The sequence below is a fragment of the Phoca vitulina genome, unplaced genomic scaffold, assembly GCF_004348235.1.
Source record: "Phoca vitulina isolate PV1807 unplaced genomic scaffold, GSC_HSeal_1.0 scaffold12, whole genome shotgun sequence".
Taxonomy (NCBI): Eukaryota; Metazoa; Chordata; class Mammalia; order Carnivora; family Phocidae; genus Phoca; species Phoca vitulina.
This window is the reverse complement of record NW_022589715.1, coordinates 21,673,341-21,688,034: the sequence shown is the minus strand read 5'-3', so window position 1 is coordinate 21,688,034 and position 14,694 is coordinate 21,673,341.

Here is a 14,694-nt window from a genome sequence, read left to right as displayed (position 1 = left end):
GGGGGTGACAGGGAAAGAAGCAGGCTGCTGAGCATACTGGCTTTGGTGTGGCTCTGAGAAAGACCCCTTCCCTACAGGTAGCCAAGAAGGCGCAACTTTAAAGGGTAAGGTGCCCTGCATGTTTACCCACGGAGATAGGAAAAGAGCAGCCAGAGAGTGAGAATTATATTTCTCCAAAGAGCCTTTCTGGGTACCTATACTCATTACTGCCTTATATTGTTTGCTCTTTTTCATGAATACTAGGAATTTTTTCCCCTAAGAAGGCAAGGATAATGCCGTGTCTCTTTTTTTGTCCTACACCCTACTTACAATAAAAGCTTATTAAATCGATTGACTGATTATTAGGAGACTTTGTATTATTTACCTATTATATAATTAAAAATTGAAGTTAATAATTGGCATATGAAAAATTACCAACTCCTGGAAATCAATGTCATGTTTACTCAGATTCTTCACCCCCCCCCCCGAAGTGAAATGATATTTTATTCAGCGTCTCTTGCCCTTGATCAGTGGGTTCTGAGCTCCCTCTAGTGAGACATGGGTTACTTACAGAAGAATTGTGTCAAATAATCTTTTGGAAATTGCCTCCTTCTTATTATAGAGCTATTTTTTCATTCACTCTTGTTACAAGTAATGGATATATATTCACTTTTAAGCCAACCTATGTCAAAATTTCTCAGATGACAAAATTTTTCAAAGTCATGTTTATAAGTAAAGTATCACTCTTTCCTTTGAGTGAGTTCCCTTTTCCTTTTTTTTTTTTTTTTAAAGTTATTGTGGAAATGCATCCGTAAAATATGGACCTAATTATACTTTCATTATTCACTATCTATTTTTTGAGTACTTACTGTGATGGGAACCTTGTGCTCAGACCAGAGGGTCACAACATATGGGGTCCTGCTCCCAAGGGTCAGGTGCTATGAGCCAAATTAGCTCTACAGGTTGGCTTACTGGAAATGCTTTTTTTTTTTTTTTTTTTTAAAGGGCAAAGGAGGCAAGAATATGAAATGGGGAAAAGACAGGCTTTTCAATAAATCATGTTGGGAAAACTGGACAGCTACTTGCAAAAAAATGAAACTGGACCACTTTCTTACACCATACATAAAAATAAACTCAAAATGGATTAAAGACCTAAATGTGAGACCTGAAACCATAAAACTCCTAAAAGAAACCATAGGCAGTAATCTCTTGGACATTGGCCTTAGAAACATATTTATGGATGTGTCTCCCCAGGCAAGGGAAACAAAAGCAAAAATAAACTATTGGGATTCATTTAAATAAAAAGCTTTTGCACAGTGAAGGAAACCATCAACAAAACAAAAAGGCAACCTAGTGAATGGGGGAAGTTTTTTGCCAATGATATATTTGATAAGGCATTAATATCCAAAAATATGTAAAGAACTTATACAACGTAACACTAAAAAAACTCCAATTAAAAAATGGGTAGAGGGGGCGCCTGGGTGGCTCAGTTGGTTAAGCGACTGCCTTCGGCTCAGGTCATGACCCTGGAGTCCCGGGATCGAGTCCCGCATCGGGCTCCCTGCTCGGCAGGGAGTCTGCTTCTCCCTCTGACCCTCCTCCCTCTCATGCTCTCTGTCTCTCATTCTCTCTCTCAAATAAATAAATAAAATCTTAAAAAAAAAAAAAAAAAAAAAATGGGTAGAGGATCTAAATAGACATTTTCCCAAAGAAGACATACAGACGGTCAACAGACACATGAAAAGATGCTCAACATCACTCATTATCCGGGAAATGCAAATCAAAGTCACAATGAGATATTACCCCACACCAGTCAGAATGGCTAGTATCAAAAAGACAAGAAATAAGATGTTCGCAAGGATGTGGAGAAAAAGGAAACTTCATGCACTGTTGGTGGGAATGTAAATTGGTGCACTCTTGTAGAAAATGGTATGGAGTTTCTTCAAAAAATTAAAAATAGTTATGCCATATTATCTAGTAAGTTCACTGGTGGATATTTACCCAAAGAAAACAAAAACAATTAATTCAAAAAGGTAAGTGCACCTTTATATTCACTGCAGTGTTATTTACAATTTGGAAAAAACCAAAGTGCCCATCAATGGGTAAATGGATAAAGAAGATGTGATGTATATATAAATGGAGTATTGCTCAGCCATAGAAATGAATGAAATCTTGCATTTGCGACACCATGGCTAGAGCTAAATGGTATCATGCTAAGTGAAATAAGTCATACATAGAAAGACAAATACCATATGATTTCACTTATATTTGTAATCTAAAAAACAAACAAATGAACAAGCAAAAAAACAAACAGACTCAAATACAGAGAACAAATTGGTGGTTGCCACAGAGGTGGTGAGTGAGGGGATGGGTGATATAGATGAAAGGGATTAAAAAAAGGTCCAGTATAAACTTCCTATACAAGTCACGGAGATGAAAAGTATGGCATAAAGAATATAGTCAATAATATTTTAATAATATTTTATGGTGACAGATGCTATCTTTAACTTACTGTGGTGAGCATTGAGTAATGTATAGAATTGTTGAATCAATATATTATATATCTGAAACTAATATAATATTGTATGTCAATTATATTTCAATAATAAATTGTGGTAGGAACACTTAAGATGAGTTCTACCTTTTTAACAAAAACATTTTTAAAAGATTTTTCATTTTTAATAATCTCTACACCAACATGGGGCTCGAACTCAACCATGAGATCAAGCGTCACATGATCTACTGACTGAGCCAGCCAGGCACCCCCCTTTTAACAAAATTTTAAGTGTACGGTACAGTATGATTAATTATAAGCACAATGCTGTACAGCAGATTTCTAGAACTTTTTCATTTTGTTTAACTGACACTTTATACCTGTTCAATAGCAACTACCCATTCTTCCTCCTCTAAGACCTTGGCAACCACCCTTCTCTTTTCTGCTTCTATTGAGTTTGGCTATTTTAGATACCTTATGTAAGTGGAATTATATAGGATTTATCTTTCTGTGACTTAGCATAATGTCCTCAAAATCCATCCATATTGTTGTACATGGCAGGTTTTTCTTCTTTTTTAATGCTGAGCAATATTTCATTGTATGAGTACACCACATTTTTACCCATTCATTGGAAGACGGACATTTAGGTGGTTTTCAAAACTTAGCTATTGTGAATAGTGCTACAATAAACATGGGAGTGCATGTATTTCTCTGAGATCCTGATTTCAGTTCTTTTGGATGAATACCTAGCAGTGGGATTGCTGGATCACATGGTCATTTTATTTTTAATTTTTTGAGGAATCTCCATAGTATTTTCCATACCGACTCTCCCATTCCACATTCCTACCAACAGTATATAAGAGTTCCAATTTCTCCACAGTTTTGCCAACACTGACTGTTTTTTGTTTTTTTAAATCTTAATTGTCGTAACAGGTGTGTAGTGACATCTCATTGTAGTTTGGATTTGGATTTCCCTGATGATGAGTGACATTGAGCATCTTTCACATACCTGTTGACACTTTGGAGAAAGTCTATTCAAAACCTTCGCCCATTAAATTAATTTAAATTAAATTATTTATTTATTTTTAAAACAGATATTTGGCTCCATGCTCAGGGCAGAATCTGCTTAAGATTCTCCCTCTCCCATCCCTCCACCACTTCCCTGGCTCTCTCCCTCAAATAATGATGATGAACATTTTTTCATGTGTCTGTTAGCAATTTGTATGTCTTCTTTTGAAAAGTGTCTGTTCATGTCTTCTGCCCACTTTTTGACTTGATTATTTGTTTTTTTGTGTGTTGAGTTTGAGAAGTTCTTTATAGATCTTGGATATCAGCCCTTTGTCTGTAGTGTCATTTGCAAATATCGGAAGAATAAACATTGTTAAAATGTCTATGCTGCCCAGAGCAATCTATACCTTCAATGCCATCCTGATCAAAATTCCAATGACATTTTTCAAAGTGCTGGAAAAAATAATCCTAAAATTTGTGTGGAATCAGAAAAGACCCCGAATCACCAAGGAAATGTTGAAAAAGAAAAACAAAGCTGGGGGCATCACGTTGCCTGATTTCAAGCTATATTACAAAGCAGTGATCACCAAGACAGCATGGTACTGGCACAAAAACAGACACATAGACCAATGGAACAGAATAGAGAACCCAGATAGGGACCCTCAACTCGATGGTCAAGTAATCTTCAACAAAGCAGGAAAAATATGCAATGGAAAAAAGACAGTCTCTTCAATAAATGGTGCTGGGAAAATTGGACTGCTATATACATGGTTTTTTTTTATTTGAGGGAGAGAGAGAGCCAGGGGAGTGGTGGAGGGATGGGAGAGAGAGAATCTCAAGCAGACTCTGCCCTGAGCATGGAGCCAAACATGGGGCTTGATCTCACGACCCTGAGATCATGACCTGAGCCGAAATCAAGAGTTAGACACTTAACTGACTGAGCCACCCAGGAACCCTAAAACCTTTGCCCATTTTAAGATTGGATTATTTGTTTGTTTGCAACTGAGTTGTAGGAGTATCTTGTATATTTTGGGTATTAATCCTTTCTCAGATATACGGTTTGCAAATATTTTTCTCCCTTTCCATAGATGATCTTTTCTTTCTATTGAGTGTGTCCTTTGCTGTGTAGAAACTTTTTAGTTTGATGTAGTTCCACTTGTCTATTTTTTATTTTGTTGTCTGTGCTGTGCTTTTGATGTTATATATATAAAAAAAAATCATTGCCAAGACCAATGTCATGAAGATCCCTAATATTTTCTTTTATGAGTTGTACAGTTTAATGGTAGAACTCATTGCATTAATGTATTTTGAGTTGATTTGCGTGTGTGCGTGTGTGGTGTAGGATATAGTTCCAGTTTCATTCTTTTACATGCGGATACCCAGTTTTCCCAACACCATTTATCGCAGAGGCTATTCTATTCCCATTGGGTATTCTTGGCACCTTTGTCAAAGATCAATTGACTTGACTATATGTATGGATTTGTTTCTTGGCTCTCTATTCTGTATCATTGTTCTATATGTCTGTCCCTATGGCAGTACCATACTGTTTTTAATTATGGTGGCTCTGTGGTATGTCTTAAAATCAGAAAATATGAAGCCTCCAACTTTGTTTTTCTTTCTTAAGGTTGCTTGACCATTTGGCATGATTTATGGTTCCATATGAATTTTAGGATTGTTTTCTCTATTTCTGTAAAAAATGCCATTGGGATTTTAATAGGGATTGTACTGAATTTGTAGATCATTTTGGGTAATACAATTAATGCAACAATACCAAGTCTTCCTGTCCATGAATCCCAGGTGTCTTTTCATTTTGTCTTCTTTAATTTCATTAGTGTTTTGCAATTTTCAGTGTATTAGTCTCTCTCAAATAAATAAATACAAGCTTAAAAAAGTTTTTATATGAATATCCAATTGATCCAATTTAATTAAAAATTATGGAAAACTTCTAAACATATGTAGTAAGTACACAGAACAGTTTAATGTACTCTCATCTCTCAGCTTTGATCATTTTTAACCCATGGACAATTTGTTTCATCTCTACTATTTACTTCTCTCCTCATACATTATTTTTGAAATAAATCACAGTCATAGTGTTTCATCCATAAGTAGTTCAGGCATCTCTAAAATGTAAGGACTATACTATTAAAAAAAACCATAATCACGATATAATTATCATACTTAAAAATAATTAACATTTTAAAAACGATTTTTATTTCTTTGAGAGAGAGAATGAGAGAGAGAGAGTGAATGGGGGGAGGAGCTTGAGGGTGGGAGGAGAGGGAAAAGCAGAGTTCCTGCTGAACATGGAGCACAATGTGGGGCTCAATCCCAGTACCCCGAGATCATGACCTGAGCTGAAACCAAGGGCCAAACACCTAACTGACTGAACCACCCAGGCACCCCAACAATAATTTTTAACATCATAAAATATCAATTACTATTCAAATGTCCAATCTACTCGTAATATATATATGTATATATATATATATATATATATTTACAATTCGAATCAGGATCTAAATGAGGGTCAAAATGGTGATTAGTTGATATCTTTTAAACTTCTTTTAATCTGTGATAACCATTTTCTCTCACTCTTGCTCTTGCATTCTTATAATTCACTTATTGAAAAAAACTGTAGATTTGTTTTCCAGAGTCTGGTTGGTTTTTGCTGATTGCAATGTACATGTTGTCGTGTTTAACATGCTTCTTTGTCCCCTGCATTTCCTGTATGTAGGGGTTTGCTCAGATTCAGGTTCAACTTTTTATAGCAAGGATACCTCATTGATAGGGTGATTTTCTGCCATGGAGAGGCATATAATATCTAGTTGTCTCTTCGTCTGTGTATGTGTGTGTGTGTGGCTGGGTGGGTGTGTAGGATATCAGCTGCCATTAAGCCTTAATATCTAGGTCTGATAATTCATTAGGACTTGAAAATGGTGATAACATATACCAATGCTACTTAGGCAAAGAAGGAAAAGGAGGAGGAAGGCGAGGAGGAGAAAGAATTCTTATGAAAATACAGGGTGTTTTGTGAGTAGTAATATAGATGGGTCTTAGACCTGAAAGTAAAAATTGGACTCTTTTTCCATATCTCTTGTCAGCATGTCTGCTTCCTTATCCCTCTTGGTCAACTCGCTTTCTTAGCCTCTTTGTTTTCACAGTGGGTAGAATTCCTCCTGAGTGTCACTCCATTCTAGCTTTATCTTTTACTCAGAATCTCCACTATCCTTATCACTGACAAACCTCAGGAAAAATGAAGAGAACATAGGGAATTCTAAAACTATAACTATCAAAGTTTGAAGAAACCTCACATTTTCAAGGCTGAATTCTTTTTTTTTTTTTTTTTTAAAGAATTTATTTCTTTGACAGAGAGAGAGACAGCCAGAGAGAGGACACAAGCAGGGGGAGCGGGAGAGGGAGAAGCAGGCTTCCTGCAGAGCAGGGAGCCCGATGCGGGGCTCCATCCCAGGACCCTGGGATCATGACCTGAGCCGAAGGCAGACGCTTAACCATCTGAGCCACCCAGGCCCCCCAAGGCTGAATTCTCGCCCTTAGGCATGATAGCAATAATGATTCTCTTTCTTGGAACCGTAAGTTATTTCCCTGTGAGTTAAAAACAGTTTGCTTCAAGCAGTTGGGCATTGTTTCCAATCCTAAATTCTAGCCTAGTATAAGCTGATAAGACTGAACACTACTGGAGACTAATTTGGTGCTTCCAGGTTAATTATTAACGAGCTGCATTTCTAAAATATCCACCTAGGTAGACTCTACATGATCTGAAACCTGGATATTTAGTCTTTTAAAGGAGGCACTAGAGAAAAAACTGCCAAGCCCCACTGGAACAGACCTTACATGGTAATGTTAACAACTGACATCCTGGTAAAACTCCAAGGTTTTGATCTCAACTTACAAGACATGTATTATTTTCCTCTGACTCCTTCATGTCCATTCCATTCAGAGACCTTAAATTTATATTTTTTTGGAATTTTCCAGAAGCCTCTGACTACAGAAATTTTTCACCCAAGGTGACAGAACATATTGCTAATTACAGAAAAAGCAGCTTCCACCCAAGAAAAGATTTATTTTCTAATCTTTTATTACCCATTTGCTTTTCCTTTACTCTACCATTAATCTTACTTATTATTGTATTTTGATACGCTCTATGAACTGGCTAAAAGACTTCTCAATACAATCAGCCTTATCTTTATTCTATCATTTTAGACTCTGTATGGTGTTTGCCACTTAAGAAAAAAGCCAAAACTTCCTGATGTGTTTTCCTCAGATCATAGCTAGGCTATGAATTAACTGTCTGCCGACACATTTAATAACCGTTCCTTCAAACACTTCAACAGGTAGATTATTTTTTATAGGACCTTCCATAACTTAAATTTCCCTCACATCATTAATCCCAACCTTTATTTAGTCTTGTAAAAATTAAACCTTGACCTTGTGGTAGCAAAATGCTTTTGCTGAAATCATTACAACTGTGTCAGCAAAACCTAGCCTTTCAAAAATAAGAACTAATATTCAGGCCATTCTTCCTACAACAGTCCGTTTGTTCTCTTCAGAGATACACCTACTTTGCAGGAACTGTTTAAATCCACTCAAGGCATCTCCCCAACTTGAGGGACAAAATTTTGCCTGCTCCTGTTGTATTAATTTATACTTACGCTCTCAGTATAATCTGTCTCTGTTAGAGTACTAATTATGTGAAATATACCTGCTTGCCACACGCTAAGGTAATCTGTGTATTCAGGATAATTGTTAGAGATTTTCAGAAAATTAAAAGTACTGGGAAATCATGTTTCCCTGAAAATAATGCCCAGAAATCTGTAAAGAGAAGCAAGCACAGGCTATTTGGGAAAGTATCCTGTAAGGAAAATTACCTCCCTCTTTATGCATAATACATAGGCTATAATTCCCATGGTTTAAAAAAAGAAAGTGCAACTGAGAAAGAATGTCAAAATTTAGTAAAACTTACAAATTATACACCTTTGTCTCTGGAAGCATAATAAATCAGTTTAAATTTAAGTTCACTAGCTAGAGTTAGTGTGGATAGTCGCATAGCCTTAGAATTATTCTTAACTAGTGAAGGAAAAATGTATGCTATAGCAATTACTTTTTGTTGTGTTCATCTGCTAGAAAGCAAGTAAAACAGCCCATGACTACCTGGCTTTCTAAAATAGACCCAGGTAGATGCTGGGACACATATTTTCATTGTTGAGGATTTATATTCTAGGCCCCTGGTTCTGAGATTTATTACAAAAGTGAATGAATAATCACATTGTTTCAGGTAATTGCTTTTTTGCAGCTGGCCAATGTATGTCATCCAGAATCTTAAAATGTTACTGCATAACCGTTGTCATGTCAGATGACGCAACAACTCATCCTATGACAGAACGGGAAGGAGGGGTTAACTGCAACATATAGTAGGTGTAAGTTGCATCACAGCTAAGCTGGTCAAGTGCAAGCAGATTTCCAAGAAGCACGGAGGACACTGTGAGGCTGTATACCACAGATTTAGATGATACCAACACTCAGGGCTATGCTATTTTCTCCAGCAAAGCTTGGATGCCATTGGATGCCGTGAAGTAGAAAAAAAAAAGGCATAGATTCGATGGATTCATGGGTGGGAAATTGTAGACGGGGTAGGACTATGTAGTTAAGAGGGCAAGCACCAGAGAGTCCCGACTGGCTATGGGAAGAGGGGAGGCCCAGGGGAGGTGCCTGGACAAGGCAAACAGGACAGGGGAAAGGAATACAAGTGTAGAGCTGACGCAAAGTAAAGGTAGCAGGAATCAAAGTGTAAGAGAGCTTAAGTCTAAGTAATAGGAGCAGTGGTGTTTTGGTAAACAGCCAGCTCTCCAGGAGAACACCCCTAATTTGTAGGGTTTGCTGCTTTCCAAGGTGGAACTGGTATAGATACTATCACACTTACCTAGCTGGCGGGTTACTCTGCCACCCCTGAAGACCAGCACAAGACTTTAGTTCCCTGCAAGCTCGGACACTCCTCTCTCTTCTTCTCAACGTGACCTCCCTTTTCAGAGAGCACCCTCACCCCTCTTGCAGGGGCTCTGGGTTCAGGGGACTGAGCAAAGATCTGGCAAAGATCTGGCTCTGTGTCCAGTGCTCTGAAGCACCACTGTTCCTGCCTCTCCCAGAAAAAAAAAAAAATCACGAGTGAGCTCGTGAAACCCTGCTGCTCTTCCCTTACCCGGGGCTATGCCTTAGGGCCCAGTACCAATAAGGGTTTCCCCAGGGAAGATTAATAATTGGATACCCATTCAAACTGACCTTTTAAAAAAAACTTCAGGACGCCTGGGTGGCTCATTCGGTTAAGCAGCTGCCTTCGGCCCAGGTCATGATCCCAGGGTCCTGGGATTGAGTCCCACATTGGGGTCCCTGCTCAGCAGGGAGCCTGCTTCTCTCTTTCTCTCCCTCTGCTTGTGCTCTGTCAAATAAATAAACTCTTAAATAAATAAATAAACTTCACCTTTATTTAGTGGGGCAGGAAAAATGGATTTTTCTATTAACTAGCTGTTATATTTACCTCTTTATACTAAAAATAAGTTGTCTGGTTTTGTTGAGCCCCATACAACTTCTTGGGCTCAAATTTTATATGATAAAGTTAATCATTTGTTCTTCGCACATAGTATTTTGTCATGTAGTATCTGGCTTCAGAATTTTAGCCCTCTCGATCTGTGGAGAACTGTCAGTGGGCTGCTCTTGGACGTATTAGCCTCCTGTGTATCTCTGAAAAACACTCAATAGCGACAGGTCACCCGTTGGAGTGTTTTTTCTGAAAAAAAATTTTTTTTTCCACATGAGGGCACTATCTACTTTGGCTTTGGTAGTTCTCAACAGACACATTTCCCATTTTGCCTGTTGATGTCGTAGCACTCTTTCCAGATCTGTTTAACCCTATTGCATCTACAAACGTCAAGCTGCAGTTTACGTGGGAGTTGAGCGTGGCAGGTCCTTACCCTGTAGAAAAGGAGAAATGGGTAGGACCTCTCCACCAGCTCTTGTCTGTTGCTTGAAAACAACTGGACCTCCAGCCTAAGCCAAGCAATCTGTTTGGTGGCTGGCCTGACATAGATGTTTAACAATGCCATCCATAGACCTTGGCAGGGCTTGGCTGACTGGCACTATCTAATGGGCCAACTGCAAGACTCACTGGGTGAGGTATTAGATAAGGTTTCTGAGGCTCTGAGGATTTCTGAATAGATATATTCACTGCAAATAGTGAAGCACATTGGTACATGTCCACAACTTCCTGGCTACTATCTTAGTACCCCTGGCCCATCCATTCTTCTAATTACTATAAATCCCAGTGGCAAGCATATACTCTAGTGGGCAGACTAATTCCTCCAAAGGGGCTGGATCTATGGGTGGATGTTCATTCTGATGCAGGACTTAACAGTCCCAAACCTTGTACCACATCCTAGGTCCTGGTTATAGGAACTAATGTTTCATGGAATTCTGGGTAATTGGTTCTTGCCCTTGCATTGAAATAATGATGGACTCAGCTTTTTGACCCAAGGCCCAGGAAGCTGGGCACATTGGAGGCCAGTTTTCTCACGAGGAGATAGCTGTCACTACTGACGTCTAGGCTGTGTGAAGCCTGCCCCAAGAGGGCACAGCAGGCCAGAACGAGACATGCAGACCACCTAAGCTTGGGGCAGCTGAGAGAGACTGGGGCATTCACAGTGCTCCAGAGATGTAGTATTTGAATGTCTTATCCTCCTTTCCCTGTCAGCCTAAACTCCTGGCCGGACACGTTCTGTCCTGGAATCTGAGTGCTACAGGTTCAAGCAGACACTTGCACCCTCAGCAGCCCTGTTGCCTGAGATTTTGCAGCTTGGCAAGAGCTGCAGGAGGATAAGTCCACACTGCTGCTCGGAGAACCAGGGCTTTACAGCTGCTGGCCGGCCAGGGCCAAATAGGGAGGTGAGCTGGTCTCAGATGTGGGAGACTGTGTGTCCCTTCCGGATACTTGCATTTTTATTTCTCCTTCTGGCAATGCTTTCTTACTACAGTGGAATTTATATCTGTGATGGGAAAGAAAACTAGTATTTTAAACAAAATTGACCATAGCAACTTTTGTATTATTGGCCAGTAGCATAATCTCAGGGAAGGTGATTTTTTGTATTTGTTGTAAGAAAACACCATCATAAACATACCTCAACATAATAGAGGCCATATATGAAAAATCCACAGCTAACATCTTACTCAATGGTGAAAAACTGAGAGCTTTTCCTTTAAGATCAGGAATAAGACAAAGATGTCCATCTTTACACTTTTATTCAAAATAGTACTGGAAGTCTTAGCCTCAGCAATCAGACAAGAAAAAGAAATAAGAGGTATCCATATCAGTAAAGAAGAAGTTAAACTGTCACTATTTGCAGATGACATGGCACTATATATAGAAAACCCTGAAGACTCTATCAAACAACTACTAGAAGTGGTAAATGAATTCAGTAAAGTTGCAGGATACAAAATTAATACCCAGAAATTGATAGTAATTCTATACACTAATAACAAAGTAGCAGAAAGAGAAACTAAGAAAGCGATTCCATTTATAATTGTACCAAAAAGAATAAAATACCTAGGATTAATCTTAACCAAGGAGGTGAAAGACCTATACTCTGCAAACATAAAATACTGATAAAAGAAATTAAAGACAACACAAACAAATGGAAAGATATTCCATGCTCATGGATCGGAAGAATTAGTATTGTTAAAATGTCCATACTCCCCAAAGCAATCTATAGATTCAGTGAAATCCCTATCAAAATACCAACAGCACTTTTTCACAAAACTAGAACAAATAATACTAAAATTTGTATGGAACCACAAAAGACCCTGAATAGCCAAAGCCATCTTGAGAAAGAGAGACAAAGTTGGAGGTATCACAATCCCAGATATCAAGATATACTACAAAGCTGTAATAATCAAAACAGTATGGTACTGGCACAAAAATGGACATATAGATCAATAGAACAGAATAGAGATTCCAGAAATAAACCCACACTTACATGGTTAATTAAGCAATGACAAAGGAGGCAAGAATATACAGTGGGGAAACAACAGTGTGTTTAATAAATGGTGTTGAGACAACTGGACAACTATATGCAAAATAATGAAACTGTACCACTTTCTTACACCATCCACAAAAATAAACTCAAAATGGAGTAAAGACCTAAATGTGAGACCTGAAACCATAAAAATCCTAGAAGAGAGCATAGGCGGTAATTTCTCTGACACTGGCCAGAGCAACATTTCTTCTAGATATGTTTCCTAAGGCAAGAAAAACAAAAGCAAAAATAAACTATTGGGACTACATCAAAATCAAAAGCTTTTGCACAGTGAAGAAAACCATCAAAAAAACAAAAAGACAACCTAGTGAATGGGAGAAGATTTTTGCAAATGATATATCTGATAAAGGTTAATATCTAAAATATATAAAGAACTTAGGCAACAACAGAAAAATCTGATTAAAAACTGGACAGAAGACCTGAATAGACATTTTTTCCCAAAGAAGACATGCAGATAGCGATCAGACATATGAAAAGATGCTCAATGTCACTAATCATTAGGGAAATGCAAATAAGAGCCACACTGAGATATCACCTTACACCTGTCAGAATGGCTAAAATAAAAAAGGCAAGAAATAACAATTGTTGGTGAGACTATAGAAGAAAAAGAAAAGAAGAAAAGACTGCTCTCTTGCAGTGTTAGTGGGAATGTAAATTGGTACAGCCACTGTGGAAATAGTATGGAGATTCCTCAAAAAATTAAAAATAGAAATACTACATGATCCAATAATTCCACTACTATCTACCCAATGAAAATGAAAACACTAATTAGAAAAGATATATGCACCTCTATGTTTATTGCAGCATTATTTAAAATAGCCAAGATATGGAAGCAACCCAAGTGTCTATCAATAAATGAATGGATAAAGAAGTTGTGATACACACAAACACACAGACACTGGAATATTATGCAGCCATAAAAAGGATGAGATTGTGCCATTTGGGACAACATGGATGGATCTACAGGGTATAATCCTAGGTGAAATAAGTCAGACTGAGAATATTATTTCACTCATATGTGGAATAAAAAAAAGAAACCAAAACAAATGAATAAACAAACAAAACACAGAATTAGACATATAAATATAGAGAACAACAAACTGATGGTTGCCAGAGGGGAGGAAGTTAGAGGGGTGGGCAAAATGGGTGAAGGGGAGTGGAAGATGCAGGCTTCCAGTTAAGGAATGAATAAGTCCCAGGAATGAAAGTCACAGCATAAGGAATATAGTCAACGATATTGTAATGGTGTTTCATGGTGATAGATGGTAGCTATCATTGTGGTGAGCATAGCATAACATATAGAGAAGTTGAATCACTATGTCTTACTCCTGAAACTAAGGTAACCTTGTATGTCAACTATACTAAAAAAAATTAAAAGAAGAAAACATCATAAGATAGCTTGATGTGTTTGGGGGTTGAGGAACTGCAGTCTCCTCTGGACCTAGTCTGGAGGGAGTAAATGTAAGACAAAAAGAGGAAATTAAATTGTTTTACACAATAAATAAGAATTTCTCAAGGGTATTTTCTTAGAAGTGTAATTGCTGATGGAGCCTGCACATTCTCTGCTTTACTAGATATTATTAAATTGCCTTCCTCATTGCTCATTCAAATTCATACTCACATCTGCAGTACATAAGAGTTCTTGTTGCTCTGCATTCTTACGATCCCTGGAATCATCAAACTAAAATTTTACCAATCTCATCAGTGTGCATGTTTTTTTCATTATTGTTTTAATTTGCGTTGACCTGGTCACTGCTGAGGTTGAACATTTCTTCATATTTTTTGTTTGTTTTTTGTTTTGTTTTTTAGAGGGAGAGAGAGAACAGGCAAGTAGCAGGTGGGGGGCAGGAGGGACAGAGGAAGAGAGAGACTCTTAAGCAGGCTCCATGCCAAGCATGGAGCCCAACATGGGGCTTGATCTTCCAACCCTGAGATCACGACCTGAGCTAAAATCAAGAATCAGACACTTAACCAACTGAGCCACACAGGCGCCCCTCTTCATATGTTTAATGGCCATTTGTGTTTCTTTTTTTGGTGTGAACATTTTTCTTTTCATTTTCTTTGTCCATTTTTCTGTTGGATTTTTCATCTTTTCCTTATTGATTTTTAAGTATG